This window comes from Fukomys damarensis, unplaced genomic scaffold (genome assembly GCF_012274545.1).
Source record: "Fukomys damarensis isolate Sample0158 unplaced genomic scaffold, DMR_v1.0_HiC HiC_scaffold_29, whole genome shotgun sequence".
In the NCBI taxonomy this organism is placed as follows: domain Eukaryota; kingdom Metazoa; phylum Chordata; class Mammalia; order Rodentia; family Bathyergidae; genus Fukomys; species Fukomys damarensis.
Genome location: NW_022900941.1, coordinates 2,997,774 through 3,025,271, shown reverse-complemented (window position 1 = coordinate 3,025,271; position 27,498 = coordinate 2,997,774).

Genomic DNA, 27,498 nt, shown 5'->3' with positions numbered 1-27,498 from the left:
CAGAAGAAAGGGAAGAAATTTCTGGCAATAGGATCATATATCATGTCATTAATCCCATTCATAACAGTAGAACTTTCATGACCTAATCACCTCCCTAAAGTTCCACCTCTTAATACCATCATTGAGGAGTTAAGTGCCAACATGAATCTTGGAGAAACAAATATAATTCAAGCAGCAACTGGCAACCATTCAGCTGTGGAGGCTGACTAATTAGCATGCAGGTAGAGAGAAATATAAAACGTTCACCGTTCTTAACATTTATTCTTCAGGTGGGTGAAATGTTCTTTTGTGCTAATTGACTAAAATTTGTTAAACAGCTTATCACTGATTATACATTCTTAATGCCACTGCTCTATTTCTGCTCTTTTTTATTGGTTATGAAAGAAAAATGTTTATGAGTCCCATTATGATTCTGGATTTGCCCATGTCTTCCTTTAGGTGTGCTAATTTTGCTTCATAAATTTTGAAGATATAATATTTTATCTATATATTTAGGATTGTTTATCATCCTGGAAGGTTGGCCCCTTCATCACTTACTTCTGGTAAAATTTCTTGTCATTAATCTACTTTGCTATCAATATAGTCCTAGCAGCTTTCTTATATTGTTTATGTTTAACATTCTTTCTTTTGTTATATTTGAAGTGTGTCTCATAAGCAGCATACAATTGATCCTTATTTCAACCACCGGTCTTTCAATCACAGTGCTTTGGTAGTTCCAAAACACGTGCATGGATAGGTCATCAGCAAAATGGCCAACTGCAAGGCTCCAAGCTCTTATTCTTCCATAAAAACATGAAAAATGTTTACATTTCTTTTTCAAAAAGAAGTTGTAAAAGTCAACTTTGTCAGACTGGGGAAAATAGTCAAAGTTTCCCTACCACTAAGCAAATGTTTAATCAATAGCCATCTTCAAAATGAATGAAAAGTGTTGTGGCCTCTTTCACTCATTTCCTCTACCCCCATCCTGGTGTGACAACACCTTTGATCCCACAGGAGGAGCTCAGTTTTCATTTTTCTCACTCAAAGAGAACACAGCAGACCTTGTTTGCAAATTATTATGTACATCTGCTCTGAACATTCTGGAGAAGTAGCTCAGGGATGGATGTGGGCACTCACCTCTGCCTTGCACAACTCGAAACACAAGTGAAAAGAGCAATGAGCATTGTCCCTAAAAATTACAAGGGAATTACAAATCCATGGATGAATTGGGCAAAAGGTTAGTATAGAAAAATATGACATACTATTTAAGGTCACTAGGACAAACTAGGGTAAGAATTTAAATGTCCTTGGATATGAAGAATTTTAGAAATCCATGCAAATGGCCAAACAAGATGCCTTGTTTAGAAAAGACCTGAAAAAATCTTGTTTGCTCCTACTAAGTCAGCTGACCCATAGATTGTCTCTGTGGTGAAAGACTACCCAGAACAGACTTAATTCACAAAGATTTGGAGAGGTGGTTATTCACTCTTTTTAACTCATGAATGTGGGCAGTTGTTTGTTTCAGCTCCTGCCATTCAAAGAAATATCTGTCAAAACATTAAGGAAAGTAGGGTAAATAACAGAGACTTCAGGGATCATGCTTGACAAGGAATAGATTTTGAAAAAATAGTTTGGAAAATTCTCAAAACAGGCTATGGCAGCCTTCACAAATCAAGACTAAAAGAGCAAAAGAGGAGAAAAAAGGAGACTATGGTTTCCAAAGTTACCACAACATAATTGTCAAATTCCCAATATCCAAATAAAAATCATAATGCATAGGAAAAAAAAAGAAAACAGTCATGCAAAGAAATAAATTAGCAAAAACCATCCCATGAAGAAGCTCAGACAAAAGAATTATTCACCCAAATTTTCAGAACAACTGAATTAAATATTTTCAAAAAGATAAATGAGAATACAAAGAACTAGAGGCAAAGGAAAATGATATGTAAACAAAGGAAAATATCAATCAATATAGAAATCATAGAAATACACCAAAGAAAAATTCTAGAAATATGGACAATAATTTAACTGAAAAAAGTTCACTAGACAGGATCAATTGTATATTAAAACAGATTACAGAATCATTCAACAAACTCAAAGATAAACCAATTAAAATTATCATGAGTGAGGAGCAAAAAACTTTAATAAATAAATTGAAGAGACTAAGGTATTATGAAAAACCATCAAGGGGCTCAATGTGTTATTTCTGAAAATACTTCAGTGAGAAAAAAGATAGAAAGATTATTGGAAGAAACTTCATAAATTGCATCAAAGATGTGAATATTCACATCCAAGAAGTTCAATGAATGCCAAGAAGGACACACCCAAGGCAACCCCTATCACCATGTACAATCACATGTGGAAATATAAAAACTAAGAGGAAATCTTGAAAGCAACAAAAAGAAAGTAACTTATCATGTACAAAGGACTCTTAGTAAATTGATAAGCAGATTTCTCATTAAAAACCTGAGAAACCACAAGAATAGAATGATACATTTAAATGTTGAAAACATAAATTCCAAAACCAAGAATTCTATATATCTTTTGAAGAGTTCTTCAAAACTGAATGAGAAATTAAAGATATACCAAAGTAAACAAAACTTAGGGAAGTTGATTACCACTAAATATGCCTTCTAAGAAATGTTACAGGAGTCTTTAGGTTGAAGTAAAAGGCCACTAAAAAGTAACTTGAAGCTTTATGAAGATATAAAGACATCTGAGAAAGGTAAATACACAAGCAAATAGGAAGGCCAGTATTACTGTAATTTTGGTTTGTAGCTCCACTTTTTATTTTCTACCTTAGAAAAGACAAATGCATACAAATATATGTAAATCTGTGTTAATGGGCATATACTCTATAAAGATGCAATTTGTAACAATAATAGTAATAATATAACGAAAAGAAGGAATCAGAGGTTATTCTATGAAATTAAAGCTGTTGCAATCTGTTTTTTAAAGATTGTTATAACTTTAAGATGTCATATATAATCTCTATTCTGAAAATATCTACAGAATATTAACAAAAGAAAATGGGAGGGTAATCAAAATATGTCACTACAAAAAATTACACATAAAAGTAATGTGTAATTACTATAAAGATATCTGAAAGCAAGCATAAAATGACAGAATTAAGTCCCTCCTTGTCAGTTTATTAGTAATTACTTCAAATATAAATGGATTAAACACTTCAAAAATCATAGATTGATGGGATGGATTTTTTAAATAACCTCACTATATTCTGTATTTAAGAGATTCCTTTTAGATTTAAAGACACAGATCAACTGAAAGAATGGGAAAAAAGATATTCCATGCAACTAGCAACCTAAAGGGAGCCGAGGACATGATACAAATTTCAAACAAAATAGATATTAAGTCAAAAAGTGTTACAAGAGACAATAAAGGACACTATCTATTGATGAGTCAATTATAAACCTATATGTGCCAAACATAAGAGCTCCAAAATATATCAACTAAATACTAAGGGGAAATGCAGCTCTGCAATATTTGGAGACATCGATCGATGCCTGACCTTAGTAATGAGGTCACCCTTAACAATAGGTAATCAGAAGATCAGGAAAAATCTGGAACAACACTATAAACTAATTAGACCTAACAGGTATATACAAAATATTCCACTCAATAATTAAAGAATGTAATATCATATACTGCTACAAATTCTCTATGATGAAGGTGATCATTATATATACCTAAAAGGTACCAATAAACTTTATTAATTTTTTAATGTTTTCTCAAATACACGTGACAATTCTCCAAGATAAATTATATGTTAGGCCATTTTTTAAAATCCCAAAATTTATAAAGCTAGTTGCAATGGAATAAAATTTGAAATCAATTTTAAAAACTGGAGAATTTACAATTATGTAGAAACTTAAAAACATATTCTTAAACAATAGTTCAAAAATATACAAAAAACAAAGTATAATCTACCTTGGGACAAATGAAAGTGAAACACAAAGTTATGGTTTAGATCTAACATGGCCCCCAAAAGTGCCAGGAGTACAGAGACGGGGTTTTGGAGGGTGGATTGGATCATGACAGTCCGATTACTTTCTATCTCCCTCTGCCTCCCTTTTGGAATGGGAATGTTCGTCCTGTGCCATTCATTTTAGACTAGAAGTTTTTAAGTTTCTTTTGTATTTTTACAGAAGCTTGGGTCTTAGAAGAGACTTTGAACTTGTAAGTCTTAGCAATGCTGGAATTATTAAGACTTTGGTGCCTCTTAGAGACGGACTAAATATATTTTACATAGTGAGATGGACATTTGGGCAGCCAGGGGAAGAATCTTATGGTTCACATCTAAAATGTCTCCCTCACGTGTTCAAAGACTGAGGCTTTGGAAGGTAATTGGATTATGGAGGCCCTATACTCATCAGAGAATTAATCCATGGATGAGCTCATAGCTGAAGATGCTGTTCAGAGTAGTGGCCTGGTCAGCAGAGTCAGGGCACTGGGGGTGTGAACTGGATGGGTGCATTCTTGTACCCGGATCCTCCTTTCTCTCAGTCTTCTTCCTGGATACCATGACTTGAGTAGCTTTCCTCCACCATTGCCTTCCATCACACCATCTTTGCCTGAGAGCCAGCCAACCATGGATTGAACCTTCTGAAACCATGAGCCCAAATGAACCTCTCCTCCTTAAATTGTGTATGCCAGATAATTTGTCCCAAAAATGGCAAAGAAAATTGGTCCCAGGAGTGAGGCCACTGCTGTGATTATATCTTAAATTGTAGTTCAGAAGCCTTTGGAACAGGTTTGTGGGTGTAGTGGCATTGTGGACTAGAGAAGCCCTAAAATGCTGTCAGCAGAGCTTGAGGGGCAATTCTGGTCTGAGCTTAGGAGACCAAAAATAAGCCATTCCTTGAGTCATGTATGCCAGATATTTTGTCCCGGGGATAGGAAAGTGACCCACACAACCATATACCAAAATTCATGGCATTCAGCAAAATCGGTGCTTACAGGAAACACAGCTGTGGACACATTCATTAAAAAAGAATGATGGCCTAAGATCAATAACCTAATTTTATATCTACAGAACTAGAAAGAAAGGCAAACTAAAACCAAAACAGAAGGGAAGAAATGATAAAATTAGAGCAAAGAAAACAAAATAGTGAATAGAAAACAATAAAGTCAACAAAACCAAAAGTTATTCCTTCAAAAAGATCAACAAAAGTGATACGCATTTTGCTAAATTGACTTGGAAAAAAGATCCAAATTTCTGAAATCCAATATGAAAGTCAGAATGTTAATGGCAATTTTATAGAAATAAGGATTTTAAGAGAATAGCATGAACACTTCTATGCCAACAATTTTGGACCTCCTATATGAAAGGGACACATTCTTTCTTTTCTTTATTTTTGGTACCGGGGACTGAACTCAGGACCTTGTGCTTCCAAGGCACATGCAGTGCCACTGAGTTACATCCCCGGCCAAGGGCACATTCTTAGACACACAAAATCAACCAAAACTGAATCACAAAAAAATTGAATAAATGAATAGTAGCAAAAAAATTCATCAGTAATAAAAATCAAAGCTTCTGAAGAAAGAACATCTCTGAGGAAGGTGGTTCTGCTGCTGAGTTCCGCCAGACATTTAAAAAATTATTAAGAACAATCCTCCTCAAAACCTTCCAGATAATTCAATAGAAGGGAAATTTAATAGTCTATGAAGCCATCACTAGCCTGCTGAAAAGCTAGGAAAAGACACTTCAAGAAAACTACGAATGAGTAACCCTTGTGAATATTGATGCAAAATTTCTCAACAACATACTACAAAGCTGAATTAAGGAGCATGATAAGATGTTACACCATGATCCAATGCGGTTAATTCTTGGAATGTAAGGCTGGCTCAATACATGAGAATGCATCGATGTAACGCACCACAATTACAGAATGGAGAAAACGCACCACATGATCATTACAGCTCATGCATGAGAGACATTTAATAATATTTAATGCCCTTCCATGATTAAAAAACAAACTCAACTGACCTGGGACATTTCCTCAATATGTTCAATAATGGAAAAAAAATACTTACAAACTATATATATGATAAAGGGTTAATACTCAGAATACATACATAATTCCTACAACTCAACAAAAAATTCAAAAGTGGGCAAAGGACTTACATAGATATCTCTCCAAAAAATGATATACGAACAGGTACATTTAAATGTGTTCAGCAGCACCAGGCAGGAAGGAAATGCAAATCAAGACTACGGTGAGACGCCACTTCCCTCGGATGAGCTGACAAAAGCCATGCATTAGAAAAGATGTCGAGAACTGAGAGCCCTTGTGGTGCGAATATAAAATCAAGCAGATAGTGTGGAACACAGTTAGACATAGAGTTACCACACCATCCAGCACTTCCACTACTTGCTGTACTCCCACATTTTAAAAGCAAGCATTCAAATACCAGAGTACCACTCTTTATGGTGACATTATCCATCATGGAACTTAGAAGATGGAAAAAACCCAAATGTCCATCAGTGGGTGATCAAATTAACAAATGCACTATATACATTCAACGGGATGTTACTGAACCTTGAAAAGAAATGACATCTAATGGATGCTATAATATGGTAGAAACTTGCAAACATTTCAAGCGAAATAAGCCTGATAACAATGACAGTTCCACCCCCATGAGATTCTTATACCTTGCAAATTCAGATTGCAGTAGAAGTTTTCAGGGGATTAGGGGAGGGAGGGATGGTTGTTTAATGGGTGCAGTGCTTCTGTTTGGGACCATGAAAACGTTCTGGAAATGGATGGTGGTGAAGGTTACATGGGATCGTGAATGTACTCACCACCACTGCAATGCACACTTAAGTATTGTTCACATAATATATGTATTATGCATATTTCATCACTCAAAAATTCTACACTTCATGCTGTATATTGGAAAGTCTTTATTTTCCATCATTTTTTGACAGTTTTGCTGGGCACATTATTCTTGGTTATATTTTCTTCTTACAGAACTTTAAATAGATCATCATATTTTCTCCTGGCCTATAAGGTTTCTGCTGAGAAGTCTGCGGCTAGTCTAATGGGAATCTCTTTATAAGTGATTTGATGCTTTGCTTTTGCTGTTTTCAGAATTCTCTTTGCCTTGCACTTTTGACAGCATGACTATAATATGCCTAAAAGAGAATCTTTTTTACATTGTTATTCTATTGGGGGCTTCTACATTTCCTGGATCTGAATGTGCATTTGGAAAATTTTCAGCAATTGTTTCATTGAATAGGTTTTCTGCGGCTTTTCCTTTCTTTTCTCCTTCTGCAACATCAATAATACAAATATTTTCTTCCTAGAGGATGTTCCATAACCCTTGCAGGCATTCTTCATTCTTTTTAAATGCTTTCCTTTTTATCAGACTGAATTACAAAAGACCTGTTTCCAAGTTCAGAGGCTCTTCTATCTAGTAAGTTCTGCTGTTGAAGATCTCAACCGTGTTTTTAATCATTTATCATTTAAACATTTAATTACCATTTAATTATGTGATCATTTAATCATCTACTGAATTCTTCAGTTCCAGGATTCTTTTCCTGATCACAATACCTTTGATCAGTTCCTCATTCATATAATAAACTGTCTTCCCAATTTTGTTGAACTATCTGTCTCAATTCTCTTGTATGTCTTTGTTTCCTCATTTCTTTTTAATTCTCTGTTGATGCTCTGTCCCTTCCCTTTCTTTTGGGTCTGTTGCTAAAGAGTTTTTGTGTTCCTTTGTGGGAGTCATGTTACCTGTCTTTTCTGCTTTGTGTGTCCCTATGTTGATTTTTTTTCTCTCTCATTGAGTTTATTGGTACATTTTAGGTATACAGTACAGTTACATTCATCATTGGGATCTTGTACCTTTACATGACAGGTCTGGGTTCTCATTTTTTCCCCTTGTCACTGACCTCCCTTCACCCCTTCCTCCCTTCCCTATTTACAAATACTTTATTTCCATTCTTTTTTTTTTTTTTTTTTTCTCTCTCATTGAGTTTATTGGTACATTTTAGGTATACAGTACAGTTACATTCATCATTGGGATCTTGTACCTTTACATGACAGGTCTGGGTTCTCATTTTTTCCCCTTGTCACTGACCTCCCTTCACCCCTTCCTCCCTTCCCTATTTACAAATACTTTATTTCCATTCTTTTATTTTCTTGTTTTTTTTAATTTCCCCTTATTTCCTCTCCTCTACCCTTTACACTTACCCTACACCTTTAGCCCTTTTCTTCCTATTTCACATTGTCAATTATATCATTAAGGTCTTATGTACCATTATAGTTTTTCACACCAGAGAAACTATTTGGTATTTACACATGTGACTTATTTCACTTAGGAGTATATCCTCAATATGTATCCATTTTCCTATGAATGACTCTAATTTCTCATTCTTTATGGCTGAGTAGTATTCCATTTTATAGAAAAAAACACGTCTTCTTTATCCAGTCTCCAACTGATGGGCAAATGGGCTGTTTCCAAGTTTTAGCTATTACAAACTGTGCCACTATAAACATTGGTGTGCATATATCACTGTGATAAGATTCTTTTAATTCTTTTGGAAGGATACCCAGCAAAGGGATGGCTGGGTCAAATGGAACCTCTAGTCACACCTTGTGAGGTATCTCCATATTGATCTCCACAGTGGTTGCACCAGTCTGCACTCCCCATGTTGATATTTGTGCATCTGCTAGGTCGGTTGTCTCCACTAGTGTTATCAGGTGGCTCTTTCATGGTAAAAGACTTTCTGGTACGCTGGGTCCTCGAATTTTGGTTGTGTGCACTCTGTTTGCTCGAGTCAAGGCGGGAGCTTCAGTGCCTTGTCCATGTGGGTTTTTCAGCTTAATCGACAGCTATGGCCGTAGATCAGAGCAGACAAGGCTGCAGGTCTCATGAGACTGCACCGTGAGCCAGGACACAGCTCCTTTAGGTGGGGTGGATTCATTGGCAGGTCTGGGCTTGGTGCACTACCCATTAGATGTGGGTGCCTGTCAGTGTCGGGGGGTTGTGGAAGGGCAGGGCTCCCCCAGAGCTGGCCTATGAGGACGCAGTGCAGAATTCTTGAAAGGAGGATGAAGAGCCTGTCAATGCCTGGGTGCCACGTGGGGGCCAAGTCCTACCAACCAGCACAGATGAGGCCACTCAGCTACTTTTCAGGGAGTACAAGGATAAGCAGGCTGCTCATTTGTTTTGTGGGACGTTCTGCAGGTTGAACCATGCAAAGGCAGGTGCAATGCCACTGAGCTAAGTCCCCGGCCCTATCCATTTATTCTTTCACAAGTGGGATGTACAAATTGAACAAGTTTCATAAAAACAAAACAGACACGAAATTAAAATCTGAATAATTCTACAATGAATCTAAGAGTTAAAACTATATATTAAAGAAGCATTTGGATATAAAAATATTTTCACAAACGAGGCTCCCGGCCAAAAAATCTACCCCAGAGAACTATAACAAACAGTTAGAAAAGAAATAAAGACAACATTGTTCACAGCCTTATGGAGATACAAAAATAGAAAGTACTGCCCTAGTCATTTTATAACATCACCATTAGTTTAATTAGAAATTAGAAAAAAACTTACTGGAAGTTTTGGGCACTATGTGTAAAGGTTCCAAAGCACAAGAAAAATAAATTTAGGGATACACAAAAAGGGTAATACATAATAATGCAAGACTGTTGAACATTCAATTCACCACATTATCAGAACAAAAAGAAAATAGAATTATTTCAGGAGGTGCCAGAAAGATGCATGTGATGAATTTTAAGACTTATCTGTAGTAAAAGTCTCACAAAATTTAGAATAAAATAAGACTTCCTAAATCAGATAGCATACAAATTACATCATCCTTAATTATGACAAAATAAACACGTTAGCCCTGGGGTCTGGAAGAAGAGAACACAGCTCGAATTCCCCTCCTGTCTGATTCTTTATCCTCCTGTTCTCTGAACGGCCCGAGGTCATCCTCTGCTTCTAATGAAGTTGTGTGGCAAAGCCAAGCCCATCCGGTCGTCCTGCAATCTCAGGCTAAACACAACCTGACCACCGGAGTCGGATCTGCCATCTCCACACCCCACGTGAAGCACGTCAACCGGCTAATCTCGGGAAACACTGTAGTTCTGCCTAACACAGTCCGTCCTCTGGCTCCCTAAAACATGTATTCACCTCCTCACAAGATAGACGAGGGCCTCAACACATGAGAGCATAAATTTAAAGTTCAAAATAAGGCCGGGGGATTTAGCTCAGAGGTTCCGCTGCCTGCCTCCCAAGAGCAACATCCCGAGTTCCATCCCTGGTACCAAAATAAATAAATAAAGCTCAAAATAAATCTCATCATATGAAGTGTCTAACCCATGTGTGACAGCGCTCCCAGTGTAGGCCGTGAAGCATGAGTACCAGGCACGTTTCCCCCTCAACCGTGCACACCGAAAGGGTCATCTGCCCCAGCATTGTCCTCGCTCCACTGTAGGACTGGTATAACCCTGAGTTACCAGCATTCTATTTCTTAGATCTGAGACCAAAAGTATCGAGAAGGAAAAAAGTGAATTTTGATAAACTGAATTTTATTGCAATTTAAAATTTTTTTCTGTGAAAGATTCTGCTAGAATAGAACTGCAGGAGAAATGTTTACAGACCACATGCCTAACAAAGGGTTGGTATGTGGGATATATAAAGGATTTTCTTTTAAACTCAACAAAAAACATACAAACAATCAAATTAGAACACAGACAAAGGTCAGCACAGACTTCTCACCTGTGTGTACAGAAGGAAAGACGTCCAAGACACATGAGCTATGCAGCCTGTAACTCCAGGACATCTCTGCACACGCATCCGAATGGCTAAAGTTAAACATAATGTAACACCCACAGCTGTGCACAAATATTCATGGCAGCTCTATCAGCCAAAAACTAGAAACAGTTCAGCAGGTGAATGGTAAAACAAGCTGTAAGACATCATACCAGGAACAAAACTCAGCTCCAAAAAGGAACGAACTAGGAGCGCTCAGCAGCAAGTTGAGTGGCTCTTGGGGAAGGGTTATTCAGGAAAGGAAACTGCTCCATGTCTCAGCTGTTCATGTCAACAGCAGGTGTGATACTTTTAAGATGCAACCATCAGGAAAAACTGAGTACTGGGGACAAGGAATCTCTTTGTATTCCTTACATGTGAATTTTCAATGTCCTCAAAATAAAAAGGTTAAAACATTTAAGTGGCTTTGGAACTGGAAAGCTGGTAGAGATTGACATTTTTTCAAGGAACAAGATAATAAGAAATACTGATTGCCTCAAACAAAACAGGTAGAAATATGGGCATTAAAGATGAAGTTGGTGAGGACTCAGAAGGCAGTAAGGAGTATAATAGAGAAATCCTAATTTGTCTTAGAGAAAATCTAAATCTCTATGAATGGATTCTTAATAGCAACCTAAGATACAAGAACACTTTTGGTGAGGAGCATGTTATTGGAAGTTGGAAGAAGGAATATCCTTGTTAAGTGGTAAAAGAAATCTTAACAAAATCATGCCATGCAGTTATATACCCATATTCATAGCAGCACAGTTTGTAATAGCTAATTCTTGGAAGCAGCCCAGTTGCCCATCAATGGGAGACTGGATAAAGAAAATATGGGGGTTTCCTTTTTCTAAAATGGAGCACTACTCAGCCGTAAAGAATGAGAAACTAGAGACATTTATAGCTAAATGGATACACATTGAGGCCATACTCTTCAGTGAAATAAATAGGACACACGTGTAAATACTGAATCGTTTCTCTAAAGCTGAAAGTGTAAATAAGGACTAAAAGGTATAATAGAGAATGTGAAATAGGAAGAAAAGGTGCAGAGGGAAAGGGGAATTGGGAGGGGTAGGGAAAAGAAAGAAGGGAATAGAATTAATATGAGAAAAGGAAAAAAATAGAAACAAAGTCTTTGTAGATAGGGAGGGGTGGTGGGGTTAAAGCAAGAACAGAGGAATGGGGAAAAAACAAGAACTAAAATGGATTATGCAAAGGTGCAAATTTCCAGTGATGAATGTCATTACATTGTAACCCTTAAGCCGGGCGTGGTGATGCATTCCTGTAATCCCAGCCCTTGGGAGGCTGAGGCAGGGGGATCGCTGTGAGTTTGAGACCAGCCTGGGCTACATAGTGAGTTCCAGGTCAGTCTCAGCTACACATGGTAAACCTTAAATGTACCAATAAAATTAATAAACTTTTTTTAAAAGCTGTGCAGACCACCCTCGGGGTCTGCAATTTCCACTTCCATGGAGTCAACCAACTGTAGGTAGAAATTCTGCAAAGAAAACGTGTGATGTGCTGGGCACGACAGGCTTGTTTTCCCCTCGCCATTATTCATTAAACAATAATTAAACAACACAGCATAACAATTATTGCCTCTTGTATTGCACTAGATACTATAAGCAGTCTAGAGACAGCACAGTCTAGAGATGATGTGTGTAGGTTATATGCAAGTGCTCTTCCACTTTACACAAGGGACTTGTGCATTCTTAGAGTTTGTATCTGCAGGGGATCCTGGATTCCACCTCCCACAGATTCCGAGGGTTGTCTGCTCTTGTAAGTAATATTCTTGCTTACATGCTAGAGACCTCTAGGTACTGATGGTACTTCCTCATTTGTTGTTGCAGAGGAGAGGGGAGGGAACTGATAAACAAAAGCTAGCAGGCAGGACTGGATGATTTTGAAAAGTCTCATTTTGCTCCAGTTGGCAAAAGATGCTAAACATCACGAACAGATCCCAGAAGTGTGGCTTGGAGGACAGGCTGTGTTTGTGACTGCCCCGCCCTTGGCTGGAACTTTGGAAAGATATTTTTAAAGAGAGAATTCTGATACACACAACCCAGGGAATTGAAAATGTGGATTTAGATCCTCTTAACTCTGGGGTTCTAGGGAGCTTTCGAGCCTTTAGTATTGCTACTCAGGCATCTCAGAAGTCGAAGACCAGGAAGAGATTTTCTTGAAACAGGGCTGTGGCTCCCATCTTATGGAAATGACACAGCAGCAATCTCATGTTCCCTTCCAAGGAAGAGGGCAGATGGTTCAGGATGGGTCCGGGAACCACAGACAGTACTCCCAGGCTGCCAAGCAGAATCAAGGATCTCTGCCTAGGATGCACTGGCTGCATTTCAAAACTGCTTTGGAGGGAAACAACTTTTTACTGTCTATGTTTTCCCTTTTTGAAATCCAATGCAGAGAAATATAATCCTATACCTACCCCACAGTTGTGCGTCAGAAACTAAGAAGCCCATACCTGTCTCTAGCATCACAGGTCACGTTGTGCCCGGGTCGCGATATCCCCAAAGACCACCAAGGAGTCAAGTCCGACGCAATTACACGAGGAGCTCGTTGCAAACTCCAGCCTGGACTCTTGGACCTCACCGACGCAGCGGATTCATACCGAGAGCCCCGAGACTGACTTCAAACAGCCTTTTATACTAGCAGAGAAGCAGCCCTAGGGGCTTTCTAAACGGGTCCACGCTTGATTGGTTAACATCTTGAAAGTGTGTGCTTTCTCAGTGCTTAATTGGCCCAGGCCAGATGTCCCTCCTTGTCCTAACAAGATTAACAAAAGAGAGCATCTGATGACAACTTACGAGAACAGTCACGGGTTTTTCCGAGAACTAGGTAATTAGCAAAATAGAGTCAATTTGGTCTCCACAGTCACAGATGGAGAAAAAACATGTCCAGAACAGGCACTTCAAAGGTTGCACCAAGGGCCCTCTGCCATACATTATTTTGATAGTTTACATGATGAAATTTTGAACCTTTCAGCTGATGAGGTTTATAAGAGATTTTAGACTTTGAAATGATGATCTGATGGGAAAGACCCTTGCCAACCTCGGAAGGAAGTGAAGACACTTTTGTATTTGGGAAAGATGTATATGTCTGGGAGCCAGAGGATGGACTGAATTGGCCAAGATTCAAAAACTGTTCTCCAAAATTGACCTCTCCCATTCTCACGCCTCGCCCGGCTGCTGGAACTGTGGAGAGATGGCTCTTGCAGAGCAGTTTCCTCCGGCTGGTCACTGAGCAGACCACAGCATGCAGTGACTTCCCATGTCACTTCTGACATTGCTGATCTGGGTCTTTCTCCGACAGTCTTGCTGGAGCCTTGTCAGTTTCGTCAGTATTTTCCAAAGGACCAGCTTTTTGTTTCACTGATTTCTCTATTGATTTATTGGGGTTTTTTTTCTGCCCTCGTCTTTATTATTTCTTCAGCATACTTTATATTTATTTTTCTCTTTCTTCTGGTTTAGCTACTTAGATGACTGATTTGAGAGTTTCCTCTTTTCTTATGTAAGCATTCAGTGCTACAAGTTCTCAGCTAGAACTGGCTGTGTCCTGCATATTTTGGCATGTTCCCATTTCCTTTAAATTCGGTTCTTAATATTTTTAATTTCGATGAGACTTATTCTTTCAGTTATATGTTGTTTACAAGAATGATTTTAATTTCCAAGAGTTTAGAGATTTTTCTGCTTGCTTGTTTGTTTTATTTTTTGTTTTGTTTTGTTGCTGTAGCTCTCTGCCTAGATAGCTTGATTCCATTACTGTCAGAAAGCATAGTCTGTATGATTTCTAATTTGGTAAGGATTGTTTTACGACCCAGAATATAGTCTATCTTGACAAATGAGCCATTTGAATGGCTGGGGAGGAGGGAAGGTCAGGTAAAGACAGAGAGGAGGAAAGGGATAAAATGGAAAGGACAGGAAAGGAAGAAGTAGTCTCCTATTGAGGTGAGAGTTCTTTAGGTATCAGCCAACCTGGTTGGTTTATAGGATTGTTCAAACCTTCTATTTCTTCATGTTTCCTGATTCTATCCACTGGTCACCTCCACAATTACTCCATTATTGAAGCTACCCACTGAGTTTTGGTTTCGTGTTTAGAATTCTTGTCTTGTGTTGGTTTTAGGTTTCTTTCATTATTATATTTTTCAGTTCTATAATTTCCACCTGACCTTTTTAAATAACTTTTTCTTTGCTGAGATTTTCTCCTTTTTCATTTGTTTCCAGAGAATTCATGATTGTTTTTCAAACATTTTTTGATCACCACCCTACAATCCATGCCAGATAAGCCGACACCTGATTCTTCTCAATGTTGTGATCTGCCAACTGCTTTTTGTGATTTTATTTCTTGATCTGAGTGACTTTTCAGTTGTGAACATAGAGGACATTACAGATTCGGTTTAATTTTTCTTCTTATGCAAGTAGCACCACGTGGAGAAGCAGTGCGAGAGATGGAAGGTGTGTGTTCAGCCCTCCTCTGGCCTCACCGTGGCCTCCTGTGGAATGGGCCGGCAACTCAAACCGCCTCCCGGCAGGAGGGCGCGGTTGCGGGTGGGCTCCTCCCTCCGTGTGCGCGGACACTCGCTGCAGCTCTAGGTACACACTCATGGCTTCCACTGGGGATGTAAGATCAGGCCCCGGAGCGCCCCGCTGCTGCCAAAGGAGGCGAAGGCCAGAGGCTGTCATGCTGCTTCCCTGCTGCGACGTCAGGGAAGAGGGGAAACAGCACCACGGACCCCCATCTTCCATCACTTCCGTCCCGCATTCTGATCCCAAGTGCAGGGGAAAGCTGTTCCCACTCCTACGGCCTCATTAAGTTCTGAGAGAAGGAAAACCTCCCCCTCCACTCTATCATTTTATTGTGCAAATTAAATTGATAATGTACAAATCAGCAGGTGAAAAAGCTTTGTCTGTGCCCAGAACGCATATCTACACAGGAGAACACAGTGGTGAGTAATTAGACGTCTATAGAGTGTTCCACCCCAAAAAGTCAGAATATACATTCTTTTCAGCTGCACATGGGTCATTCTCCAAGATAGATCACATACTAGCTCACAGAACAGATTTGAATAAATGCAAAAGAATTGAAGTTATTCCCTGTATATTATCAGATCACAGTGCAATAAAGCTGGAGATCAATAGCATAAGAAACCGTAGGAACTTCAAACACGTGGAAATTAACACTCTCCTGAACAATCAATGGATCACAGAGTAAATCAAAGAAGAAATCAGACAGTTTTTACAAATAAATGAAAATACCAATACAACATACAGGAATCTATGGGACACAATGAAAGCAGTTCTACGTGGAAAATTCATAGCACTGAATGCCCACAGTAGGAAAATAGAGCAAGCTCAAATAAACAACCTAATGATGAATCTTAGACTCCTAGAAAAACAAGAGCAAGAAAAATCCAAAGCTCAAACAAGAGAGGAAATTATAAAGATTAGAGCAGAAATCAATGCAATGGAAACTAAGAGAACAATACAAAAAATAAATGAAACAAAGAGTTGGTTTTTTTGAAAGAATAAATAAAATTGATAAACTCTTAGCAAACCTTATCAAAACAAGGAAAGAAAAGGCTCAGATCCATGCAATCAGGAATGAAAAAGGCGAAGTCACAACAGATCCAACAGAAATCCAGAAAATCATTAATACCTACTTTGAGAACCTGTACTCTAATAAATTGGAAAACACAGAAGAAATGGACAGATTTCTAGATATTTATGAATTACCAAAGTTGAACAAAGAAGATAAACACACTTTAAACACCCCAATTATTAAAAACCCTGCAAAAAATTGGAATAGATAGTCTATGTCTCAACTTAATAAAGGCTATCTATGAAAAACCAACAGCCAACATCATATTAAATGGCCAAAATCTGAAAACCTTCACGTTAAAATCAGGAACAAGACAAGGATGCCCATTATCACCACTCCTCTTTGATATGGTTCTGGAAACATTAGCCATAGCAATTAGACAAGAGAAAGAAATTAAAGCAATAAAGATAGGAAAGGAAGAAGTTAAACTGTCATTATTTGCTGATGATATGATACTCTACATTGAAGACCCAAAAAACTCCACCAAAAGACTTCTAGACTTAATTGACAGATTCAGTAGAGTAGCTGGATACAAGGTGAGTTATAAAAATGTGGCAAGGTTTAGGGGCTTGGGCTTGGTGGACAGTAGGTAACAGAGTAAGATTAATCTAAGGTTGGTTGGTTTTTCCAGACTTTCTTGTTCTCAACTTCCCACCCTTGACAATAGAATGATACTTCCCTTTTGGTGTAGGGAAGTTGTAGTTCACGTGAGCATTTCAACTCCATCCTTTTGAGAAACAGGAGAAAGTTCATAGTGAGCTTCCTCAACCTGCTGTTTTTCAAGTGTTTTCAACTCAACACAGTCATTATTTTCCTTCCTAACTATGGAGTGGAAGATACTTGCCTTCCATAAATTCAGCGTAGATCTTCTGCCCAGAAGATACAAAGAACTCCTACAAATTGACTATTATGAAAAACAGTCGATCCCTCAGGAACATAAGCAAAAGACTTATGCTTCATTTTAAAAAGATACCCAAACAGCCAATAAATATACGAAAAGGTGGCTAATACCACTACTGTCTAGAAAACTGTAAATTAAAATCATCACAAGATTTTACTACTTGCATTTTTAAGGTACAAAGAAAATGACAATACCCAACAGTGACCATGATATTGTGTAACTAAAGCTCTCACTGCTAGAAGAAATATCATTTAAGACACTTTTTCCAGGGGGCCCAGAAATTCCACTCCTGACTTTATTCCCCAACAATGTAAAAGGATCTTTTTAAAAAACTTTATTCACAAGTGGGAGACAATGCAATTTTCTATCAATAGAAGACTGGATGGGGAGTTCATGGCATGTTCATGCAATGGAGTCCCCTCCAGCGATGAACGGGTAGGACTACAGACACAGCACAGCATGGATGGTGTCACTCCAACCCTGGTGAGTGAGAGCAAACATGGAAGAGTTCATTATGGTATACAGCGTGTTCCATTTACATGGAATTTAAGAAGCTAACTCATCTTCTTACATATATATGTCAATTAGTGCCAGCGACTGCACATACTAGAGATTTATTAATTTTCCTAGGTGCCCTGATGGCATTCTTATCACTTGTCTGAAACAAGACTAAAAACTGTCACAATACCTGCAGCTTATTTTTAAATGGTTCTCATGAGCATATACGAGTGCATGCGTGAGTCAGCTTGCCATCACTATGACAAAAATACCTGGGATAATCAGCCTTTATCAAAAGAAATGTTTATTTTGGCTCACAGTTCTGGAGGTTACAGTCAGTGGTCACTGGGCCCTGTAGTCTTTGGGCCCAGTGGTGAGACATGGGATGGAGGGAGCTCTCTGGCAGGGTCACAACAGGTGCAAGGAGAAGATGGCCCAGTGTCCAATATCACTGTCAAGGGCATGCCCTCAGTCACCTAACCTACGCCTAGAAGGTCTCACCTCCTAAAGATTACACCACCTCCCAGGAGCACCAAATATTGGGTAACAGACCCTAAAATATGATTCCTTGGGCAGCAACATTCGAGATCCAAACTGCAGTGGTGGTGTCCTTTTCCATTTTGGAATGAAAAGATTAAAATGGACTACAGGGCTGGGGATTTAGCTCAGTGATTCTGCTGCCTGCCTTGCAAGCTCAAGGACCCAAGTTTGATCCCCAGTACCACAAAAAATGAAAATGGACTACAGCCTTTTCATAAAATAAGACATATACACTTGATTTTGTAATCACTTTTTAATCAAGGTATAAAGGAACTGGTTGATGTCTTTGTATTGAAATTAAAATTTTACTTTGTCAAAAAAATAACATCAAAAGCGAGAAAGGAGTTGTGTTAGTTACTCTTCTCTCATTGCCAGGACAAAATATCCAACACTCACAGTTAAAGGAGGAGGCCAGGGATTTAGCTCAGTGGTTCCGCCACCTGCCTCACAAGCACAAGGTCCTGAGTTTGATCCCCAGGACCAAAAATCAAAACAAAACAAAAAAAAAAAAGGACAGTTAAAGGAGGAGGCCAGGGATTTAGCTCAGTGGTTCCGCCACCTGCCTCACAAGCACAAGGTCCTGAGTTTGATCCCCAGGACCAAAAATCAAAACAAAACAAAAAAAAAAAAGGACAGTTAAAGGAGGAAAGGTTTATTTGGCTTACAGTCCATAGAGGCTTCAGTCCATAATGGGGTGGCAAACCGGCCTCTCAGAGGAGAAACAACATGGCACACACAGAGTAGCAAAAGCAACAAGAGAACCGTGACAGCATCTCTCTGCCCTTTTATTTTACCCAGACCACCAGGATTAGGGCAGTGCCAAACCAATCACTCTCATGTAGTGATTTAGCAATCACCTGCCCTTAATCCCAGCACACACATTCCAGAATCATCATCCCCTGAAAAAGGCTGAATAAAGCTTTGAGGGGACACCTAGACACAAGCCACAACAGAAGTCAAGCCTGGTGGTGCACACCTGTAATCCCAGCACTCTGGGAGGCTGAATCAGGAGGGTCACAAGTTTGAGCCCAGCCTAGGCAATTTAGCAATTTAATGAGACCCTATATCAAAATGTAAAAAGAAAAAGGGCTGAGGATTTAGTTCACGCAAAGGCCCTATGTTCAACCCCTAGTAGTGAAGAAAAAGAGTAAGAAAGGACAAGCCACAAGACCGGAAAAGATATTCATTCCCTAGTGTTCATTTCATAGTAACTCATTAGGCTATATATTTTTATATATTGTATGTACATCTTTGAATGCCTCTGCGTTCCACAGTAACACAAAATTAAAGAGGAAACTGAGTTGTAAAGGACCAGGTGGAGTTTACTCAGCCACAAGAGGCTCTAAGGAGGTTTCTATCATGCTTGTTAAATGAGTCATTTAGCTGCAAGGAGGGATAGAATTGTTGCCTACGGAAGTCATTAAAAAAAACTAACAATAAAACTAATAAGCAATCTTCCCCAAAGTGCTGAGGAAGAAGAGCCAGAGGCTGAGAAGAGGTGAGGGTGGCAGCTGGGAGCCCCTCCTAGGAAATATGAAACATGGTGATGCCAATTAATTTCCCTGATTGGCATGGAAATTCATTTACCTAAAACTCTTCATGCTAGAGGGTTCTCATTATCCACCTCCATCAAAACGCAAATCAGGCTTTACAGGGAGGACAAGCGCGAGGACAGAGGGAAAGTGGCGGGGAATGGCGGGCAGGCCCAGATGGAGGAGGGCTTGGCGCGGGCCGGGAGGGCTGCGATGCAGGAATTCCGGGATGCTGCGGTGGCAGGGGAGACCAGGGCCTGTTCGCCTTCAGACTGAAGTAGTCTTCATCCAGGAGAGCCACTGGGCTAGACAAAGGGCACAGGCGGCCACTGTGCACCAGCCCATCCCAAGAGAGATGCCCAAAGGTGGGGATCCAGGGAAGCTCTGCCAGCTGGCACTGGTGCCACGCTAGGGATGGGTATGTAATAATTTTAAAGGGCAGTCTTTATATGCATCCCCACCTATGACGCATGTTCAATAAATGTTGAGTGATTCTCTGTGCACTACGAATCTTTTGGTAAACCACATTTTTTTAAAAATCACCCTTTCTATGAACAATAAAACTCGTTAATCATGCAAAAAATATTTGCTACACAGAGAGCTACTGGGCCAGGCCTGTTTTAGATGCTGAGGATGCAGAAGGAGAAAGTCAGCTCTTACGTCCTTGCGGAGTTTGCTGTCCAGTGCTGAGACCGTTAGGGAGGGGAAGGGCTCTCCTAGTGAGGGAGGACAGGTGTATCGCGCTCCTCCGCCGAAAACACAGAGCACAGTGGCGGAAGATGAGGAAGACCTGAGAAGACAGAAATTCAAGTGATCCACCTTAATCAGGACCCTCCAAAGAAAAGTGGGTTAATTTGCTGTCTAGGATAGCAAACAGCGCAAATCGATGGTGTATTACTCAGGAGTCTCCAGACAGGACCAGCAGATGTGAGGAGAGGGCCAGGGATTCAGCTCAGTGGTGCCGCTGTCCGTCTCACAGCAGAAGGTCCTGAGTTCGATCCCTGGTACCAAAAGAAAAGATGTGAATAAAGGGAATTCTTTTTAAAGAATTTCGTCGTGTGATTGGGGAAAGTTAGTAAAACCAAAATCCACAGAACCCTGGAGCCTCCAGGAAATTTGCAGTTGAATCCAAAAGCAATGTCTTAGTCCATTTTCTGTTGCTCTGATTTCACACCACAGACTAAGTAACTTGCAAAGAACAGATATTTGTTTAGTTCATGGTTCTGGGGGTAGAAGTCCAAGAGCATGGAGCTGCCATCTGCTAAGGGACTTCTTCCTGCATCACGACAGGGCAGAGAGCAGCACCTGTGAGACAGGAAGCGTAGCAACTGTGGACCCTGCTCAGGTCCCTCTTCCTCTTCCTCCACTTATGCATCATGGGGGTCTCATTTTCCACCTCAGGACTTCATCTAACCCTAATCCCCGCCCAAAGGACCCACCTCCAGACAGCAGCAACACGTGACTCTGGGACTGAGTCTGCAGCACAAGAACTCAGGGACACAGTCAAGTCACACCACCCAGCAGCATACTTCAAAGCCGAGAGGGGTCCCTGAAAATATAAATTCAGCATAACATTCAAAGCTCATGTGATCGTATTAATTGATGCAGAAAAATAACATCTGACAAACCAGAACAACTTTCCTGATTTTTAAAAAAATGGTAATAGGACAGCGTCCTTAGTCGGATAGAAGGCATCTACGAACACTCACAGGTGAGTTCTCCCCCCAGATGCAGGAACATGGCAGGCTTCTCTGGTGGTGATCTCTATGGGCAGGAGAAAAATGGACTGAACTGGGCTGTTTAGATAAACTCCAGGAATGCAGAGACTATGGAAGTACTGCTCCGATTTTTCTACTGTGATCAAGAAGTGAAGGGCCAAGAAGATTCCGCAGTGGTCACCTTGACACCTCGTAGGAGTCCTGTTGTAAAAGCAGACACAGCCCAGAACTCTAGGGTTCTAAGACATCACACCTGGCAAGCTCAGGCTCCTCACAGGGAGGCTGACAGCGCTCAGCACCCAGCATCCGTCAGGACGTGTGGCCTAGAGAGAGGCATTACTCGGTTTATGCTCTTGCATTGCTTATGTAGAGTCACCTCTTTGGTGGTGATTTATCGATGAAAATACAGGTGGTGACATCTGACAATGTGAAAAGGAAGAGATAAATACTAAATAGAACTATACACTATTCTCCGAGACATTCCCAAAGGGACTTGGGAATCAAGGGATACCTCTTGTTCCTGATTGTCCACTGGCACAAAATCTATTTAGAAGGTGGCATGGCAGGCCACCCTCTCACTTTCCATTTTGCATAGGAGCTGAAGTGTCTAGACTTTATACTTATTAACACTTTTTTTCTTTCTTTTTCTGGCTGATGCTGCCAATAGGTCAAATTATTTGAAATGCTTAGGTTACTAGGGTCGTTAGGGAAAGCTCACTGAAAAACTGAAGCATGAGATACCAAGAAAAAGCTTTATCTACACCCATGTTTCTGGAGCAGGCGTGAGGTGATGAAAGACAACTTGTTATTCCAACGTGGTTGTCACACTGAAGTGTAATTGGTCCCCCCCTCCTGCCCAGCACGTATGCACGGGACCGCTCTGCCTCTGGCTGACAGAGTCCTCTTCATTCAGCCCACTGTGGTGGGAATGCTGTGGGGAGCCTGGCCTGGATGACTTCATGGGTAATTCTGCTGAACATGACCTTCAGAAAGAGGCCCTGGGGCAGAGGGCTTGAAAAGGGTGTCTATCTGGTTGCAATCTCAGGATTCAGGTTATCAACGAAAGAGAAGGTACAATGCCTCTGAATTCAAAGTGGGTCCTTGCTCTTGGGTCTTCCCAAGAAGTCCTTTCCTAAGGCAACCACGGCACTTCTGTTTCCTCAAGCAGGTGGTCCAGGATGCCTACTCCTAGGGGAATGGTAAAGCACTACAAATTCTCGGTGTGACGTATTCTAGGACGACTCAAGTTTGCCACAAAACATGTTTTGAATATCTCTTATTTACAAAGGTTAAAAAAAGAGAATCGATTATCATGGAGACTTTTAGGCAAAGCCTGTGCTTGAAACTCTATTGCTTTTTTGTGTGTGTGTAGAGGGAGGCAACTGATTTTGCTAGGATTTGGTGAAATCATACAACATATATAAGGAGTTATTTTTCCTTTTTTCTGAGATGACTTCAGATTGTGTTCATGTATAACCTAGAGATTGCAGGACCGTGACCTAAAATGTAATCACTGAACATCCAAATAGGTAGGATTACACCCACTGGGACCACTTTGGAGAATTTACGGTTAGGCTTCTCTATGACAACTCCCAGTTTTCTTTATGAAGACTCTCATAATGGATCTTTTTCAAGGACGTTCGTGCTTCCTCACTCAGAAATTTGAGAAAGACTTGTCCTCCTTTTCTTTGTTATTATAAGGGTATGAGGAGACTGGTTTTCTGCCTGGGATGTGAAGGTCAGTGTCTCCCACCTGGAACACCAACTCCAATCTCCACTCATTATCTCTGAGAGTAAGGACCTGCCGCAAATGGGAGAGATGAGCTGGTAAGAAAAACACAAGTAACTGCGCTCCATGTGGCAGTGGCCTCCTGCTATATTCATCCCATTGTGAATCTGGGGCAACAAACAGCAAGAGACTAACCTACCAGGAAGGACAGTGATTGTGACTGTGATGTTGGTGGTGCTGATGCTGAAGGACTAGAGCCACTGCCACCGCTGTTGAAAACGTGCTACAGCCAAGCAAGTGCTCGGTTCTGTCCGTGAGTTTCTCACCTAACCCTCTAACACCCCAGTGAGTTGGGTACTCTTACTATCTTCCTTTACAGAGGACTTCATTAAAAGACTTATGGAACATATTTTTACCTGACCATGGTAACTGATCCAAAAATGAAATAGTGGAGGGGCTCAACCCAGATTCGCATAACCCCACATCTCAAAATCACAGGCTGTAGAAACCTTTTGTGTGGTCCTGGTCCTGGTGCCACACCCCAGGCTTTTCCCACGCTAGGCAAGCTCCCTACCACTAAAGTACAACCCCAGTCCAAGAACCCTTTTAAAATATGGTTTTGTTGCTTAAAAAGGAAATGAGTTTCCTGAACCTCTACCTTCTCTCCCACTTCCCGTGAATGTGGTGACGCAGAGCTCAAGCAGCACAGACTGTGTGGAGTGGTAGAAATAACTGTTTTCACTGGCAGGCGCAGTGTGCTGAGCCGAGTAGATTTCTGCACGCTCTCTCGGCCACTCCTTCTGTTCTTTTACTGGGAGGTGTTAGAGTTTAGAGACTCAGAAGAGGGGATAGCTGCTCTGAGGAGGGAAGAATGGCCGTTGGCTCTGGCCCTTTGTTCAGGGTCTGACAGAGTTGAGGGGAGGCATCTGGCAATAGCAACTGCACTGCGCAGAGCTGCTCCTGGACACTGAGGACAGGGGACTCTGGGGTTAAACCTGTGACAGGCATTGCATGTTCAAGGCAAGGTCTCCTGCTTCTTCCTCATGCCTGCTCTACAACAGTGAGTGCTGTCAAACTGAAGTGAAAAGTGTTGCCTTGTGGAGAACACAGTAGTTCTCTATGAGAGCAGGTCCTCATGTTCCCCATGAGTGTGGGGAAATGGGCTGCTGATGAAGCTGTGCAGTGTCTGGCTCATTGTGTGTGTGTATGTGTGTGTGTGTGTATGTGTGTTGGCCTGTGCAAAACACCTCAGAGAAAGGTAGCTTCTGCCTCTCTTACAGGGTTCAGTAATGGAAAGTTTTGTGAGAAGCACATGCTGTTCTAAGGAACAATTAATTGCCCTTTATTGACCACTTGATTACTTACCATTGACCACCCAGCCTCCAAATTGTACTGAACCACATTCACCCACGATGCTTGTGGAGGTCAGCTGCTACTGACACTGATACAGACACCTCTTTCTTCCCTGCTGAAATGGCTCAGATTCTGTGTAAGGTTGCTACAGAAGGAATTGGCAAGTGACACACAGAGAGGCAGCAGAATAGAAGTAAAACAACAAAAGTTTACTCCACTGATGGGGGTCGCTCGCACCTAATGGCAGTGCCCTGATCGACCCAGTACTGGGCTACAACTCCCTCTTTATAGGGTTTTACAGCCTTGATCTCACTCAGGTGGTTACATTTCATTTTCACAGTTCACATTGCTGATATTCAAAACATGGTGGTGCGGCATTTGAATTTCAACCAGGATGTAGCACTTCTTTGGTAGCACTTCTTTAGTTATCTATTCTAGCACAGGGGAAGCGGGGGTCTGGTCAGCAAAGGTAACAATGGCTCTTTTCATTTACAAAACTTTTTAGGGAGACTAGATGCCTCCGTGCGTTAATTCTGAACTAAACAGGGCAAAGGGAAGGAGTTATCTTACATTGTGACATTTCATAGGATTTTTGCTATTAAAGTGTTCTCTATCAAGGTGATAGAAGAAGTACATGCTGGCAGATTCCAGGTCCTGGGATATTTGGGCTTCAGGGAAGAAATTCAGGATGTCCTGTGATCAGACACCAGTGTGTGGAGCAGAATGGTTTCTAGTACAAGAACAATCGAGTGTTGGAAATTTGAGTCCTCCTAACTCAGGGCAAGCGGGTGCAGTTGGAGTTTTCTCCAAGCATTTCAACTATCACCTTCCTGCAAGCTTCCAATGCACAGTGGTGGGGAGAAAGAAGTCTTTCAGATTTTTTTTAACAACTCGCAGATGAGCTGGGTGGGTCCTCTTGAGCCATTACAGATGAGCCTGTATCTCCAGGAACTTCCCAGTTCAGACATCCAGGCGGCTGGGTCACCCTCCGCGTTCCCATGCTTGAAGGCCACAGACATGCAGGCCATACATTAAGCAGGTTGCTCAGCCACTGAAGAGTCACTGGCCCTGTGCCTATCCCGGAAACTTTTTCTGCGTGGTGGGCTGATCAGGGATCCCAGGGGTCCCCACAGGAGCTGACTGCCTTGCCTTGGTGACACCTTGCTGCATGGTCAAAGACAGAGCATAGTGGGATATGGCAGAGAGGGACTGAGGCATCCAGAGCAGTACACAGCCAGCCACCCAGACCACAGTTTGAAGAAGGGGCCCCGTTTCCTGTCAAATTATGATGTGGAAACATATTGGGTATGTTTTCCCCTTTCTTCCTCTGCTTTTCATATCCCACCATGAGAAAAAACAAAACATTAAGAACAGCTGAGAATATTCTCGATTAACTTTCTGTCTTTGCTTTTGTGTTTAGCAAACATGTTCAATTTTCCGATGCTTGGTTTTGAAATAAACCTTGCCATACCTTTCCAGTCCTTTTCTCCTGGCAAGGGGAACCTTCTTAGTGTCAGCTCCAGATTTTTCCAGCGTATTCTGTATACTTCCTCCCCCATATCTTCAAAATTTCTGCAAAGGGTCTTTTCTTTCCACTCTTATCAATTACTAAAATACTTCCTTCAGAAACATCTTCCTGTAACCATGCACCATGGGCTTTCATAAACTGGCCCTCCGTGGATGGTTTTCCTGGATTCCTAGAATCCTTTCTTCCAGAATGCACCATACGTAGATGTTTTCTTATCGATGTGTAGACTTGGCTGCTGTTGAATCACATCTGTGTCAATCTTCTTCCGCCTCACCTGCATTGTACTCACGGGGACCCTATAATTTCACATAACGGGTCATGTCAGATGTGTGCATACTGTATTGTGGCCGGTAAGTGGAAAGCAACTGCACCAGGACAACCGGACCCACCTTCAAGCACCTCTTCAGTCAGAACTTTCTGGGTCCTTCTGTCTACTCTATGACACAGTCCTCCGGCCAGAACTATTTGGTCTCACCTTTCCACAACATTCTAGTTGAACTAGTTATTGTCCTGCTAAATTTTTATTCTGCAAACAGATGGTAAGATTGAGTTTCTTCCAATTTTCTGCAGCGGCCTGAGTTTTGGTTTTGTTTTGCCTTTTGTTTTGCACTGGTTATCTTTAGCCAGCCAGCTGCTGACTTAATTCAAGAAAGTGTCATTTTGTTGTCTAAGCTGTATTTGGTGATCTGATCTTGGATTTTAAAAAATAATTAAATAAAATTTGTTCATTGGAAATGCTGAAAAAAAACTATAGTTAATATCCTACTTAATCTGAAAGACTAAATGTTTCCCCCTAAAATAAAGAGCAAGGAGAAAATGTCTACTCATAATTTTATATCCACATGATAATGGAGATCCTACCCAGCAACAGTAGGCAGACAACAAATAAGTAAAAGCAATAGAATATGGAAAGAATTAAACTACCTTTTAACAGAAAACAGAAGGGTGCCCATAGGAGATCTTAGAAAACCTACAAAGCACTAAAAGAACTAAGTAAATTTAGCAAAGTTACAGAATAGGGTCAATAGAGAAACCTCTTTTTTTTTATTTTCCTAGAGAATTCATTCTTTTCTGAAACAGCTTTATTAGAATGTAGTTGACATACAAATGGCACATATTTAAATTCTGTAATTTGATATGGTTTAACATATGTATGTGGCTGAAACCAAAACCACAACCAACACCCAGCACTCCAAAAAGCTTTCTCCTGCCCCCTGCTTTCCCTCCCTCTTACACCTCCTGCAGCCTCAGCAAATCACCCTCCGCATTCTGTCTCTAGAGATGTTTCATTTTCTAAAGCTGTATATAAATGGAATCGT